This window comes from Ovis aries, chromosome 12, assembly GCF_016772045.2.
Source record: "Ovis aries strain OAR_USU_Benz2616 breed Rambouillet chromosome 12, ARS-UI_Ramb_v3.0, whole genome shotgun sequence".
NCBI lineage: Eukaryota > Metazoa > Chordata > Mammalia > Artiodactyla > Bovidae > Ovis > Ovis aries.
This window is the reverse complement of record NC_056065.1, coordinates 56,447,986-56,462,394: the sequence shown is the minus strand read 5'-3', so window position 1 is coordinate 56,462,394 and position 14,409 is coordinate 56,447,986. Positions and strand designations below refer to the sequence as shown.

At 44.0% G+C, this 14,409-nt stretch overlaps 1 non-coding gene across 1 annotated transcript; it reads right to left on the bottom strand.

Annotated features, from left to right (window-relative positions):
• Nucleotides 1-3,030: 3,030 nt before the first annotated feature.
• LOC114117369 (small nucleolar RNA SNORA19) lies at nt 3,031-3,161 on the bottom strand. Its single transcript, XR_003591072.1, has one exon. It is a non-coding gene; the product is annotated as a small nucleolar RNA SNORA19 (small nucleolar RNA).
• Between the last annotated feature and the right edge of the window lie 11,248 nt (nt 3,162-14,409).

Genomic DNA, 14,409 nt, shown 5'->3' with positions numbered 1-14,409 from the left:
CCTGACCTGCCTCTTGAGAAACCTATATGCAGGTCAGGAAGCAACAGTTAGAACTGGACATGGAACAATAGACTGGTTCCAAATAGGAAAAGGAGTACGTCAAGGCTACATATTGTTACCTTGCTTTTTTAACTTATATGCAGAGTACATCATGAGAAATGCTGGGTTGGAAGAAGCACAAGCTGGAATTAAGGTTACTGGGAGAAGGCAATGGCACCCCACTCCAGTACTCTTGCCTGGAAAATCCTATGAACGAAGGAGCCTGGTTGGCTGCAGTCCATGGGGTCGCTAAGAGTCGGATACGACTGAGCGACTTCCCTTTCAATTTTCACTGTTGTGCATTGGAGAAGGAAATGGCAGCCCATTCCAGTGTTCTTGCCTGGAGAATCCCAGGGACGGCAGAGCCTGGTGGGCTGCCATCTATGGGGTCACACAGAGTCGGACACGACTGAAGTGACTTAGCAGCAGATGTGCAGATGACACCACCCGTATGGCAGAAAGTGAAGAAGAACTAAAGAGCCTCTTGATGAAAATGAAAGAGAAAAGTGAAAAAGCTGACTTAAAGCTCAACATTCAGAAAACGAAGGTCATGGCATCTGGTCCCATCACTTCATGGGAAAGTAATGGGGAAACAGTGGAAACAGTGTCAGACTTTATTTTTTGGGGCTCCAAAATCAATCTGCAGATGGTGATTGCAGCCATGAAATTAAAAGATGCTTACTCCTAGACAGGAAAGTTGTGACCAAACTAGACAGCATATTAAAAAGCAGAGATATTACTTTACCAACAAAGGTCCGTCTAGTCAAGGCTATGGTTTTTCCAGTGGTCATGTATGGATGTGAGAGTTGGACTGTGAAGAAAGCTGAGCACCGAAGAATTGATGCTTTTGAACTGTGGTGGTGGAGAAAACTCTTCCAAGTCCCTTGGGCTGCAAGGAGATCCAACCAGTCCATCCTAAAGGAGATCAGTCCTGGATGTTCATTGGAAGAATTGACGCTGAGGCTGAAACTCAAATACTTCGGCCACCTCATGCAAAGAGCTGACTCATTGGAAAAGACCCTGAGGCTGGGAGGGAGTGGGGGCAGGAGGAGAAGGGGACGACAGAGGATGAGATGGCTAGATGGCATCACTGACTCGATGCACAAGTTGGGTGAACTCTGGGAGTTGGTGATGGACAGGGAGGCTTGGCGTGCTGCGATTCATGGGGTCGCAAAGAGTCGGACACGACTGAGTGACTGAACTGAACTGATAGTTGCTGTACATGTATTAGCCTTTACTTTCTTAATGTATATTGGAATTTTGGTTTGAAGGTTCATTTTGAGCGGGAAGTTTTTAGTTTTTTGTTTTTCTTCTCTTCCTCTTAGCCTCCTCTACCCAGACGTTTTATGGTTGCCTTTACCTGACTAGGCTTCCCTAGTAGCTCAGAAGTTAAAGCAACTGCCTCTGATGCGGGATACCTGGGTTCAATCCCTGGGTCAGGAAGATCCCCTGGAGAAGGAAATGGTAACCCACTCCAGTATTCTTGCCTAGAGAATCCCATGGACAGAGAAGCCTGGTAGGTTACAGTCCACAGGGTCGCAAAGAGTTGGACATGACTGAGCGATTTCACTTTCACTTTCACTTTACCTGACTAGAGCTGTCAAGTGAAATACAGGATGTCCCATTAAATTTGAATTTGAGCTAAATAACAGATGGTTTTTTAGTGTAAGGGTGTCTCAAATATTGAATTAGAGGCACTTATAAACTTTTTTGCTTGGCTGAAATTTAAATCTAACTGGATATGCTGCATTTAAAAATTATTTGTTTACTTGGCTGCACTGGGTCTTAGTTGCAGCATGTGGGATCTAGCTCCCTGACCAGGGATCCAACCTGGGCTCCGTGCACTGGGAGTGCATAGTCATAGTCACTGACCATCAGGAAAATCTCTATGCTGCTATATCTGGCAACCTTATTCCTGACATTCTATACCCCTATCCAGAACCAGATTTTATTACGGGGATTTTGGCTACCCCTCCATATGATATTTAGGTCATTAAAAATTAATAAATAAAATAAAACAAAACAGCTGCCTTTTCAGAACCACAGAGAAAATTCTTGCTACATGAGAAATGAGAATTTGCTCTTCTCTGGTGGGCACTTTCTGCTGCTTACAACATGTAAAAGACCAGTGCTCAAGGCTCAGCCCTTCTTCAGCTCTCCTTCTTCTCTCTGATGTTACTGTGCTCATCACCTGTAAATGCACCCAGTCAATAGAACATTGTCTTGTACACAGGTCAAAGTAGTTAGATGTTGTAAAACTGTAATTTACAAAGGAAAGAGAAGAGGCCATTCCTATCTCCAAAGAGTTTATAATCTAGTTTGAAGTCAGAACAAAAACAAGGAAAAAAAAATAGGGAATTTTTAAAGAAGAAGCAGGAGCCAGGGCTGACCAATTAGGCTGAGTCTGATATTGGGGAAAGTGGATTGAGATGGTGTTCCACACAAGAAACCAGTATTTACTGGGCATCCATCATAAGCCCCCTTGATGACCTCACTTAATTCTCATTACAGTTTTATGAGGTAGGACTGGTCATCTTGATTTGGAGGAATGACTGAGGAGGAAATTGAGGCTCAGAATTATTAGACGTCTTGCTGTATATCACAGGATTAATCAATAGTCTTCTAATTCCACACTCCTTTCACTAAACCATAGACCAGTACTGGTTAGTTAGTGCTGGGAAATGTTGGGGAGGGAGGTCAAATGATACAGGTAACATTTTAAAACAAAATGCAAATTTCTAAGAACATTCATTTTCTATCAGTTTTTTCCTGTATTTTCCAAGAGACAATAGATGGAGCAAAAGATATTGATCAAAGTCTTAGTAGAATAGGAAAAGAATTCAGAACTATGACTGTTGACATTTTTGTTAGTCTGTCTTGATGTCTATCCCTAACTTCCATGAGCTATATCATAGCTAGACTAATTCTGCAGAGCTTATGGTAATTTGAACCACCACACTAAATGCTGTTGTGAAATAAAGTGGATTTTTTATTTGTCTGAAGGAGACTGGCAGCATTTCTATTTAGTTTTACTACTAATTAACCTTCAATTATTTGTATAGCACGTAAGATTAACACTGCTCACATATACGAGAGAAAGCAGGTCAATGAAAGCTGTGCTGAAATAAACCGGATTTTGATGAATTCCCTTGGAATGTGAGTTATCATTCTCTGAGAGAGCTGGGTGCTATGAAGTTTATATCCCTGAGTTGGGAATAACTATGTTTCATCTGAGTGGCAGAGATACAGCAATTTATTTCTGTCTCCGCAAATATGTGGAAATGAAGTTCATGCCACCACACACCACCAACCTGTGTGCAGCCACAGCTCTTTTCTGCTGCCTTGTCAGCCTCTCCCATAGAACAGAGGGCATAAGACAGGCAGAGTATTTGCTATAAGCTGACTTTGCAAGCTGCCCACAAGGAAGATGGAGATTTCACAAGTGTTCTTGATGTAGAAGATGATGTTTCTGTGAGGTTACTCTGAACACTGAACTGGAGAAAGGCATAAAATGTGATGGAAGCAAGTTGGAATATCTTATAACTAAGTTTGTGGGCCTGAACTTTTTTCAAGTATAGGAGAAATCAGAGAGGCAGAGAATATGTTCCCAGGAGCCTGCCCCTCCTTCCAAAAAGCCTTGAGAAAAGCAATAGAGGGAATTGAGGCAAGAGAGTACAGACTTAAATTCTCCACCTCACTGCTTCCCAGTATTAGCAAGTATGATTAGGAGATATGACTGAAGCTAATCATAGGACCTGATGTTTGTGTTTATAATTTTCCATTTCCCTGCACTCCTCCTCTTATGTATGCATTTATTCAGTAAGTGTTTATTGAGTGCCTACTATGTATCAGGCAGGCTACTGAGACTGTGGAGTCTATGACAAGGAAACACTGATACTGTTCCCACCCTAACGGAGCTTATAAATCAGCAGAAGAGGCAGACGTTAAAGCAGTCAAAAGCCACTGTGAGATTCCTACCAAGAGTTCATGGTATTGTGAAGGTCTTTTCTATGTGTTGGGAACTGTTCTAAGAGCTGAGAATATGGCAGTAAACAGAGTAAAATCCTACCCCTTTAATTTTATGTCCTAGTACAGGAGATGAGACAAGAGCGGACTCGTTGGAAAAGACCTTGATGCCAGGAAAGATTGAAGGCAAAAGGAGAAGAGGGCAATGGAGGATGAGATGGTTGGGACAGCATCACAGACTCAGTGGACATGGACTTGAGCAAACTCTGGGAGACAGTGAAGGACAGGGAAGCCTGGAGCACTGCAGTCCATGGGGTTGCAAAGAGTCAGACACAGCTGAGCGAATGAATAACAACAAAACAGGAGACTCCTGAAGATAAAATGTAAAAGTAAACATATAATGGAAGCTCAGTGTGCTGTGTAAGTGCCATAATAAAACAAAGGAGAGGACGAGGTTTGAGTGTGGCTTTAGGCAGGATGGTACTGTGGGGCCCCTCTGAAAGGGTGACTCTTGAGCAGTGAAACGGAAGAGCTGACAAAGACTCCCGCAGAAATCTGGAGGAAGATTGTTCCAGGTAGAAAGAGCAGCACATACAAAGGTCCTGAGGCTGGAAGGACATTGGCTGCAAATGGAAACAGACTGTAGGCAGGCAACGGTGGTGGGGAGGTGGTCAGCAGGAGGCTGCTGCAGGAGCCCGGAGGTAAATGATGATGCTTGGGCTGGATTGGTGGTGGTGGGGGAGGAGGCGAGATGGTGTGGGTTTAAGAATTTCCTCTATCATAAAGGGATTCCACCTGGTTAGTGAGGTGGAATCTTCTATGTTTTCAGAAGAAGCAACATTTGTGCTGAGTAGAAGTAGCTGTGCTGTGCTATGCTAAGTCGCTTCAGTCATGTCCAACTCTTTGCAACACTATAGATGGTAGCCCGCCAGGCTCCTCCAGGCAAAAATACTGGAGTAGGTTGCCATTTCCTCAAGCGAAGATAAAAGGACAGAATATTCCAAAATATAAAAATGCATACCCTGTGGGGGAGAAAGTCAAGGTTGAGGCATTGAAAGAAGATCTGGCTGCCTAGGCAAAGATGAGAGGGAAGGGGAGGCTGGAAAGATGGGCAGAATAGACCTTGTGGGACTGTGCGAGCCTCTTGCAGAACCTTGGTCTGTTTTCTAAGGGTTGTCAGAAGTCATGGAAAGAATTTCAGCAGAAGCAGCCTGGTCAAATGTGTGTCTTGGAAAAGTTTGCAATTGTAGGATGAAAGAAGCTCAATTTTCTTACTGACATTCATCCCCAATGAAGGTTCTCCTATACCCATTTTACAGACAAGAAAACTGAGTCTCAGATAGCTGATGACACTTGTTGGGGCCCACAATAAGATGGCTGACTCTGGGGTCCAGAGCCACAGCCCTTTGTACTCATTTGCCTTTACTCCCCCTCTCCCACCCCTCCATAGCATCGCCCCCAACCCTTGGCCCAAGCACTCAGTAGTGACAATTATGGTTATTTCTACCTGTTCCTTCTCAGACTGGGCATCACTATCTCCCTTTCTGTCTTTTCAGGGCTTTGACTTCTTTCTCTGTACTGGAAAATTCCAAGGATGCAGGTATGGTCTTCATTTTCCTGCCCTAATTTGCATTTTGGAATGAAGTGTTTTTTTTTTTTTTTTTCATGGAGTCCAGCAGGGGCAACATACTGTTACTAACATTCATTAATGCCTGCTACCATCATCTGTCTCGCTTCCCCTTCCTCTCTCCCTCAAACTTTTACTGGACTCTGTCTATGCACTGGGGATCAGGTTTACAGAAATAATTCTTGTCCAGGTTGGAGAAAAAGCTATGAAAACCAGGTGACACAGATTAAATTGTTAATGGTGTGTGAATAAGTTGGCCAGGTATTTCTCTTGTCAGAGACCCAAGGGAAGGTAAGAGCTGTGGAGGGAGGCAGGATTGGGCCAAAAGAGGGAAAGGATGCAGGAAGAGCTTCCCCAAAAACTTGCAACTTGGGGACTTTCCTGTGGTCCAGTGGTTAAGAATCCTTGTTTCCTTGCAGAGGATGTGGGTTCGATCCCTAGTCAGGGAACTAAGATCCCGCATACTACACTGCAAGGTCAAAAAATAAATAAAAGTAAATGAAATAAAAAGAAACTTGCCACGTGGCTGAAGTCTAATCCAATAGGAGACACTGCATAGGAAAATCCTCTTAAAAAATGTTCTTGGTCCTTCCAGTCCCCCAGATTGTGATAACAAGGAAGATGTGGGCTGACAGAGGATGACATTTTCAGCAGCTATGGAATAAGAGGCTCAGAAATGGGGGCCAGTGCTCCTTGAGGCCACGTAGGGAGAGAGAGCCCAAGAACACCAGATGGTGTTGGGGTAGATGGGGGTGTGATGCCCTCAGTCTTTCCCACGCCTGCCCGCCAGGCACAAAGGTCAATCGCTCCTACAGGCAAGGAAGGCTGCTTGGGTGTTATCGTTTCTGGTGGCCATGGGTGTGTTTATTCATTTACTGATTTATTTTGCCAGTCAAACTCCAGTTTATTGACAGGACTCAGCCAGCCTCTGGTCTTTTCCACCCCAACCGACCGCAGCACAGAGAAATAATTAGTAGCTGCAGTGTCGAGAACGGATGTCCAGCTGACATCTTCCCTTCGTCAGAGTCAAATTCAGCGGTTTCCCTGCCTGCTGAAAATTACCAGCTTCATGCTGCCTTCCTCTCCCCGCTGCCTACCTGGTGGGGCTTTCCTTGCTCATTAAGAGCAGAGCCAACCCCTCAGCCTGACCTTGGCTTATAATGTGCCCTCCCCACCCTTTTCCCCTTTTCGTCTTATGTATTCCTTTCTGGTGGGTGTATGAGGGGGAGAGTGAGGCTTGAGTAGGTTCTGATTCCTCCCCACCAAGAAAAGCTGGCCTCTCACTGTTTCTCAAAGACCTAGGGCTCTGAGACTACAAGGGCACCGGTAGGCTGTTAATTGCTTCCTGTCGGTGTAGTGACCTTTGTCTCCTTGAGGGTATCCTGAGGCTTTTTTGCAGATGCAGTCAAAGCGTGCACTTTCAAAAGCCAAGCTTCATTCTGGATACTTCTGTGTTCTGAAACCTCTAGAAAAGGCAGGGTGGGATATTGAGGGATAAGTAGTGGAATGACTGGGGCAGGGGAGATGGTAGTGAACACTTGAGAATACAGAGATGTGCTAGGCTTGAACTTTAGAGACATTGTCAGTTGGGGCTGATGCAGGGGATTAGTAACAGGGTTGGCAGGGCATTTGTTTATTCATTTACTTTGCTAACATTGGGTTTCCCTGATGGCTCAGATGGTAAAGAATCTGCCTGCAATACAGGAGACCTGATTTCGATCCCTGGGTTGGGAAGATCCCCTGGAGAAGGCATGACAACTCACTCCAGTATTTTTGCCTGGATAATCCCACGGACTGAGGAGCCTGGTGGGCTACAGTTCATAGGGTCCCAAAGTGCTGGACATGACTGAGCACGCATACAAGTATACTAATGTTTGTGGGGCTCTTTCATGTTCCAGGCATGGATCTAGGTCCTGGGGATGCTGGAATGAGCTGCATGTGGTCCCTACAGCTGGCTGACTGGGAAGCCTCGGGGGGTCCCTACTAAGGAAGCTGACCTTTATTATGAAGGCGCCAGGAAGCTTCTGAACAGTTTTAAGCAGGGGAGTGATGTGATCCAATTTGCATTTTAGATCACTCTGTAGGCCAGGAGGAAGAGACATTGGGAGTGGGATACCAGAGGACACCAGAGACTTCATTAGAAAACGCTGGTAATAGCCTGGCTGAGAAAGGACTAGGGTCCAGCAGAGGCTGAGGCACTAGGTATGGAGAGGTACACGAGGTATGTTTTGAAGGTTCCGTCAGTAGGACTTAAAGGTTGAGGATAAAACAAGTTTAAGCCCCTTCTCTTAAGAGAAAGTTCGAGGATCTATGTCAGATCCTGCAGTCTGTAAGGGCTGGCAGATCAATATACAACTTTGCTCCTTGGCTTTCCTCTGAGGATTCTTTTCACAGCTTGGAAGAGGCTGTCTCTCCCTGCAGATGAAGACTCAGAGGTTGCCTCACGGTACCTAACCTCACAGAAACTCAGGACTGGAAGGTGGTCTTAAAGGCAGTCTCCTGCAACAGTTACCATCATTCCAACCCTATCTGCAGTCTTCTCACTTACACCTCCTTGGCTGCCCACTCTATCCTTCGAGAGCTTCCTTCTAAAACTATACCCAAATCAGTCTCCAAACAGATTCTGCCCAATTATTGTTAGTTCCAGTTTGGAGGTCACAAAAAACAAGTAAAACACAACAAGCAGTAGATTGGAAAACTCCTAATGGACAGTGAGTTCTCCTCCCAGAACCAGATCTACCTGGGAGAAGAATATGAGTGCAACCATGTGTCAAGCATCAAATAGCAGATGTTTGGAGGGTGGGTGGGTTACCTTCGAACAGCAGTCACTTGACTGAGCCACCCCTATTGCTGGGTGTGGGCTCTGGTCATCTAGGGAGTGAAGGAGACACTTTAATGAAACACTGCACACTCTAAACTCCTGGATTTCTGGATTGCACACCCAGTATCTCCCCTCCTCTGCTCCCTGTGATGGACAAAATGATCCACCAGGACCTTGTTTGTTCCTGTGGACTGCTCCCTCCTATTGGCGGGTGAGGGGTGAGCCCATGAGATCTGAGAGCTGCAGTGCTGTTCTCTGCTTTAAAATTCTGCAACCAATCTAATTATCTGATTTATCAGCTCAGATACAAGCAGCAGTTAGGCTCCAATTCTAACTTTTAATTGGCTGTACAGTAGTGTGAGATCATGACCTCTTACTAAACTCTTCCCATTAAGCTTTCATGTTTACATAGCACCATAAATTCAGCTCATCAATCTTCCAGAAACTTCTCCAATTTCTGCCTCTTTCTCTGGAGCCAATTATTTTCCTGTTTGTCTTGCAGGTCTATTTGAAGCCTGACTTCCTGAACTACAAGCACAGAGCATATGAGTCTGCTCTTCTCTCTTCCTCTTGTCCAACCTGGAGATGCTCCCAGTCTCCCCTGTGTCCCATCAATTTACTGCCGGAATCATTCCACTGGTTTCCTCTTCTTCAAGCATCTCTCAGTCAATGAACCTTTCTCTTCCTATGACTCTCGTTGCTTGGACCTTTCCTCAGCTGGGCAATGACGTATGTCAACCTTATTCAAAGGATCCTGTGTCTTACTCTCTCCTAAAGTAACCCAAACTTATTTTTAAAAATAATGTTTAAAAATATATATTTATTTGGCTGTGTCAGGTCCTAGTTTTAGCATGGGAGCTCTTTCACTGTTGTGCGTGAGACTCTATTTGTGGTGCCTGGGCTTAATCACTGGACCACCAGGGAAGTCCCACCCAAACTTATTAATACAAGTTTTGCAGCAGAAATAAATAAAGCTGTAAAATCTCAGGAAAAAACATTAATGAAACTAACATGCCCCCAAGCCAGGGATCAGGAAACAGGGAAAATATGATAGAAAAAAAAGAAAATTTAAGGCTTAATAATAATAATTATAAGTGATTATAATAAATAAATAAATAATATAGTCTCCATCTTGTGTGGAGGTAGAGACTATAGTTTCATAATAGATATCAAAAATGGAATATTCTTAGAAATGAAAAAAATACTAAAATTGACTCTGGATGACAAAAGTGTGAAATACAGGATAAGCTGGAAAATTAAACCAAAAATTAGAATGAAAAATAAATAATTACAATACATGGAAAAAAATAGGATTAGCTATATAGGAAGAGCAATTCTATACAAAATGGGAATTAGGAAAGTTTAACAAACAAGAAAACAGTAAATAAAGACATAATAGTAGAAAGTTTCCCAGGGTGTTTTAGTAAAGGAACTAACCTGTACAGAGTCCCTTTTAGGATTAATTACCAGAGAAAGATGATCAGAAAATATCATTGTATAGCTTCAAAGATAAAGGATATATCAAGTATATAAAAAGGAGAGAAACAGAATAAAAGTCTCTGGGAACTTGCAACCTAAATGATAGAAGCAAAGGCAATTAGGAAAGCATCAGTTCAGTTCAGTCGCTCAGTTGCGTCTGACTCTTTGCCACCCCATGGACTGCAGCCTGTCAGGACTCCCTGTCCATCACAAACTCCTGGAGTTTACACAAACTCCTGGAGTTTACTCAAACTCCTGTCTATTGAGGCAGTGAGGCCATCCAAATACCTCATCTTCTGTCGTCCCCTTCTCCTCCTGACTTCAATCTGTCTCAGCATCAGGGTCTTTTCAAATGAGTCAGCTCTTTCCATCAGGTGGCCAAAGTATTAGAGTTTCAGCGTCAACATCAGTCCTTTCAATGAATAATCAGGACTGATTTCCTTTATGATGGACTAGTTGGATCTCCTTGCAGTCCAAGGGACTCTCAAGAGTCTTCTCCAACACTACAGTTCAAAAGCATCAATTCCTCAGTGCTCAGCTTTCTTCATAGTCCAACTCTCACATCCATACATGACCACTGGATTAAACCATAGCCTTGACTAGATGGACCTTTGTTGGCAAAGTAATATCCTGCTTTTTAATATGCTATCTATGTTGGTCATAACTTTCCTTCCAAAGAGTAAGCATCTTTCAATTTCATGGCTGCAATCACCATCTGCAGTGATTTTGGAGCCCCCCAAAATAAAGTCTGACACTGTTTCCACTGTTTCCCCATCTATTTGCCATGAAGTGATGGGACCAGATGCCATGATCTTTGTTTTCTGAATGTTGAGCTTTAAGCCAACTTTTTCACTCTCCTCTTTCACTTTCACAAAGAGGCTCTTTAGTTCTTCACTTTCTGCCATAAGGGTAGTGTCATCTGCTTATCTGAGGTTATTGATGTTTCTTCTGGCAATCTTGATTCCAGTTTGTGCTTTTTCCAGCCCAGCGTTTCTCATGATGTACTCTGCATATAAGTTAAATAAGCAGAGTGACAATATACAGCCTTGACATACTCCTTTCCTGATTTGGAACCAGTCTGTTGTTCCATATCCAGTCCTAACTGTTGCTTCCTGACTTGCATACAGGTTTCTCAAGAGGCAGGTCAGGTGGTCTCTTTAAGAATGTTCCACAGTTTATGATCAACACAGTCAAAGGCTTTGGCATAGTCAATAAAGCAGAAATAGATGTTTTCCTGGAACTCTCTTCCTTTTTGATGATCCAGTGGATGTTGGCAATTTGATCTCTGGTTCCTCTGCCTTTTCTAAAACCAGCTTGATCATCAGGAAGTTCGTGGTTCACGTATTGCTAAAGCCTGGCTGGCAGAATGTTGAGCACTACTTTACTAGCGTGTGAGATGAGTGCAATTGTTGGGTAGTTTGAGCATTCTTTGGTATTGCCTTTCTTTGGGATTGGAATGAAAACTGACCTTTTCCAGTCCTGTGGCCGCTGCTGAGTTTTCCAAATTTGCTGGCATATTGAATGCAGCACTTTCACAGCATCATCTTTCAAGATTTGAAATAGCTCAACTGGAATTCCATCACCTCCACTAGCTTTGTTCATACTGATGCTTTCTAAGGCCCACTTGACTTCACATTCCAAGATGTCTGGCTCTAGGTGACTGATCACATCATCATGATTATCTGGGTCAAAGATCTTTTTTGTACAGTTCTTCTGTGTATTCTTGCCACCTCTTCTTAATATCTTCTGCTTCCGTTAGGTCCCTACCATTTCTGTCCTTTATTGAGCCGATCTTTGTATAAAATGTTCCCTTGGTATCTCTGACTTTCTTGAAGACATCTCTAGTCTTTCCCATTCTATTGTTTTCCTCTATTTCTTTGCACTGGTCACTGAGGAAGGCTTTATCTTTCCTTGCTATTCTTTGGAACTCTGCATTCAAATGGGTATATCTTTCCTTTTCTCCTTTGCTTTTTGCTTCTCTTCTTTTCACAGCTATTTGTAAGGCCTCCTCAGACAGCCATTTTGCTTTTTTGCATTTCTTTTTCTTGAGGATGATCTTGATCCTTGTTTCCTGTACGATGTCACGAAACTCCATTCATAGATCGTCAGGCACTCTGTCTATCAGCTCTAGTCCCTTAAATCTATTTCTCACTTCCACTGTATAATCGTAAAGGTTTGATTTAGGTCATACCTGAATGGTCTAGTGGTTTTCCCTACTTTCTTCAATTTAACTTTGATTTGGCAATAAGGAGTTCATGATCTGAGCCACAGTCAGCTCTTGCTTTTGCTGACTGTATAGAGCTTCTCCACCTTTGGCTGCAAAGACTATAATCAATCTAATTTTGGTGTTGACCATCTGGTGATGTCCATGTGTAGAGTCTTCTCTTGTGTTGTTGGAAGAGGGTGTTTCTATGATCAGTGTGTTCTCTTGGCTAAACTCTATTAGCCTTTGACCTGCTTCATTCTGTACTCCAAGGCCAAATTTGCCTGTTACTCCAGGTGTTTCTTAACTTCCTACTTTTGCATTCCAGTACCCTATAATGAAAAGAACATCTTTTTGTGTGTTAGTTCTGAAAGGTCTTGTAGGTTTTCATAGAACCAATCAACTCCAGCTTCTTCAGCATTACTGATGAAGGCATAGACTTGGATTACCATGATATTGAATGGTTTGCGATGTAAACGAACAGAGATCATTCTGTCGTTTTTGAGATTGCATCCAAGTACTGCATTTCAGACTCTTTTGTTGACCGTGATGGCTACTCCATTTCTTCTAAAGGATTCCTGCCCACAGTAGTAGATATAATGGTCATCTGAGTTACATTCACCCATTCCAGTCCATTTTAGTTCACTGATTCCTAAAATGTTGATGTTCACTCTTGCCATCTCCTGTTTGACCACTTCCAATTTGCCTTGATTCATGGACTTGACATTCCAGGTTCCTATGCAGTATTGTTCTTTACAGCTTCAGACCTTGCTTCCATCACCAGTCACATCCACAGCTGGGTGTTGTTTTTGCTTTGGCTCCATCTCTTCATTCTTTCCGGAGTTATTTCTCTACTGATCTCCAGTAGCATACTGGGCACCTACCGATCTGGGGAGTTCATCTTTCAGTGTCCTATCTTTTTGCCTTTTCATACTGTTCATGGGGTTCTCAAGGCAAGAATACTGAAGTGGTTTGTCATCCCCTTTTCCAGTGGGCCACATTTTGTGAGATCTCTCCACCATGACCTTGTCTTGGGTGGCCCTACATGGTATGGCTCATAGTTTCACAGAGTTAGAGAAGGCAGTGGTCCATGTCATTAGATTGGTTTGTTTTCTGTGACTGGTTTTCAGTATGTCTACCCTCTGTTGGAGAAGGATAAAAAGTTTATGGAAGCTTCCTGATGGGAGAGACTGACTGAAGGGGAAACTGGGTCTTGTTCTGATGGGCAGGGCCATGCGCAGTAAATCTTAATCCAGTTTTCCTTTGGTGGGTGTGTCCAAGGTCAGGAGCAAGATCAGAGTAAGAAGGTAAGCACTGGAGCAGCTGTGAGGAGATACTGCATGTCCAAGCACAAAGGAGAAGCCCCAGCAAAATGGCTTCTGCTGCTGCTGCTAAGTCACTTCGGTCGTGTCCGACTCTGTGTGACCCCATAGACGGCAGTCCATCAGGCTCCCCTATCCCTGAGATTCTCCGGGCAAGAACACTGGAGTGGGTTGCCATTTCCTTCTCCAATGCAGGAAAGTGAAAAGGGAAAGTGAAGTCGCTCAGTTGTATCCGACTCAGCAACCCCATGGACCGCAGCCTACCAGGCTCCTCTATCCATGGGATTTTCCAGGCAAGGGTACTGGAGTGGGGTGCCATTGCCTTCCCCACAGCAAAATGGCAGGAGGGGCGAATTTGCCTTTAGATTAAAATCCCATTGCCTCCAGAGACACTCAGAGGGCTCAAACAAACTTTGTGCACACCAAGACCCAGGGACATCACGGAGACAGAGACAGAACTGTGTTTCAGCATCTCTTGTGGAACTAGGGGTCAGCAGTGGCCTGCTGCCGGGATGGGGCTCTGGGTGCAGCAGACTTGGGTATGGCATGAGCCCTTGGAGGAGGTCACCATTAACCCCACTATAGAGCTGCCAGAACTTGCACAGGACTGGGAAACAGACTCTTGGAGGGTGCAAACAGAAGCTTGTGCATCAGGACTCAGAAGAAAGGAGCAGTGACCCCACCAGAGTCTGACCCAGACTAGCTTGTGAGTGTCCAGGAGTCTCTAGCAAAGGTGTGGGTCGGTGGTGGCCTGCTGCAGGGCTGGGGGCACGGAGTGTAGCAGTACATACGTGGGATATTTTGAGGGAGGTCATCATTTTCTTCATTACCTCCACCGTAGTTTGGCCCCAGGTAAATAGCAGGGAGGGAACACATCTCCACCCATCAACAGAAAACAGGAAGGAATATGAGATTCTTAATTACAATCTCATATAGCTTCACTCAAAGCCAC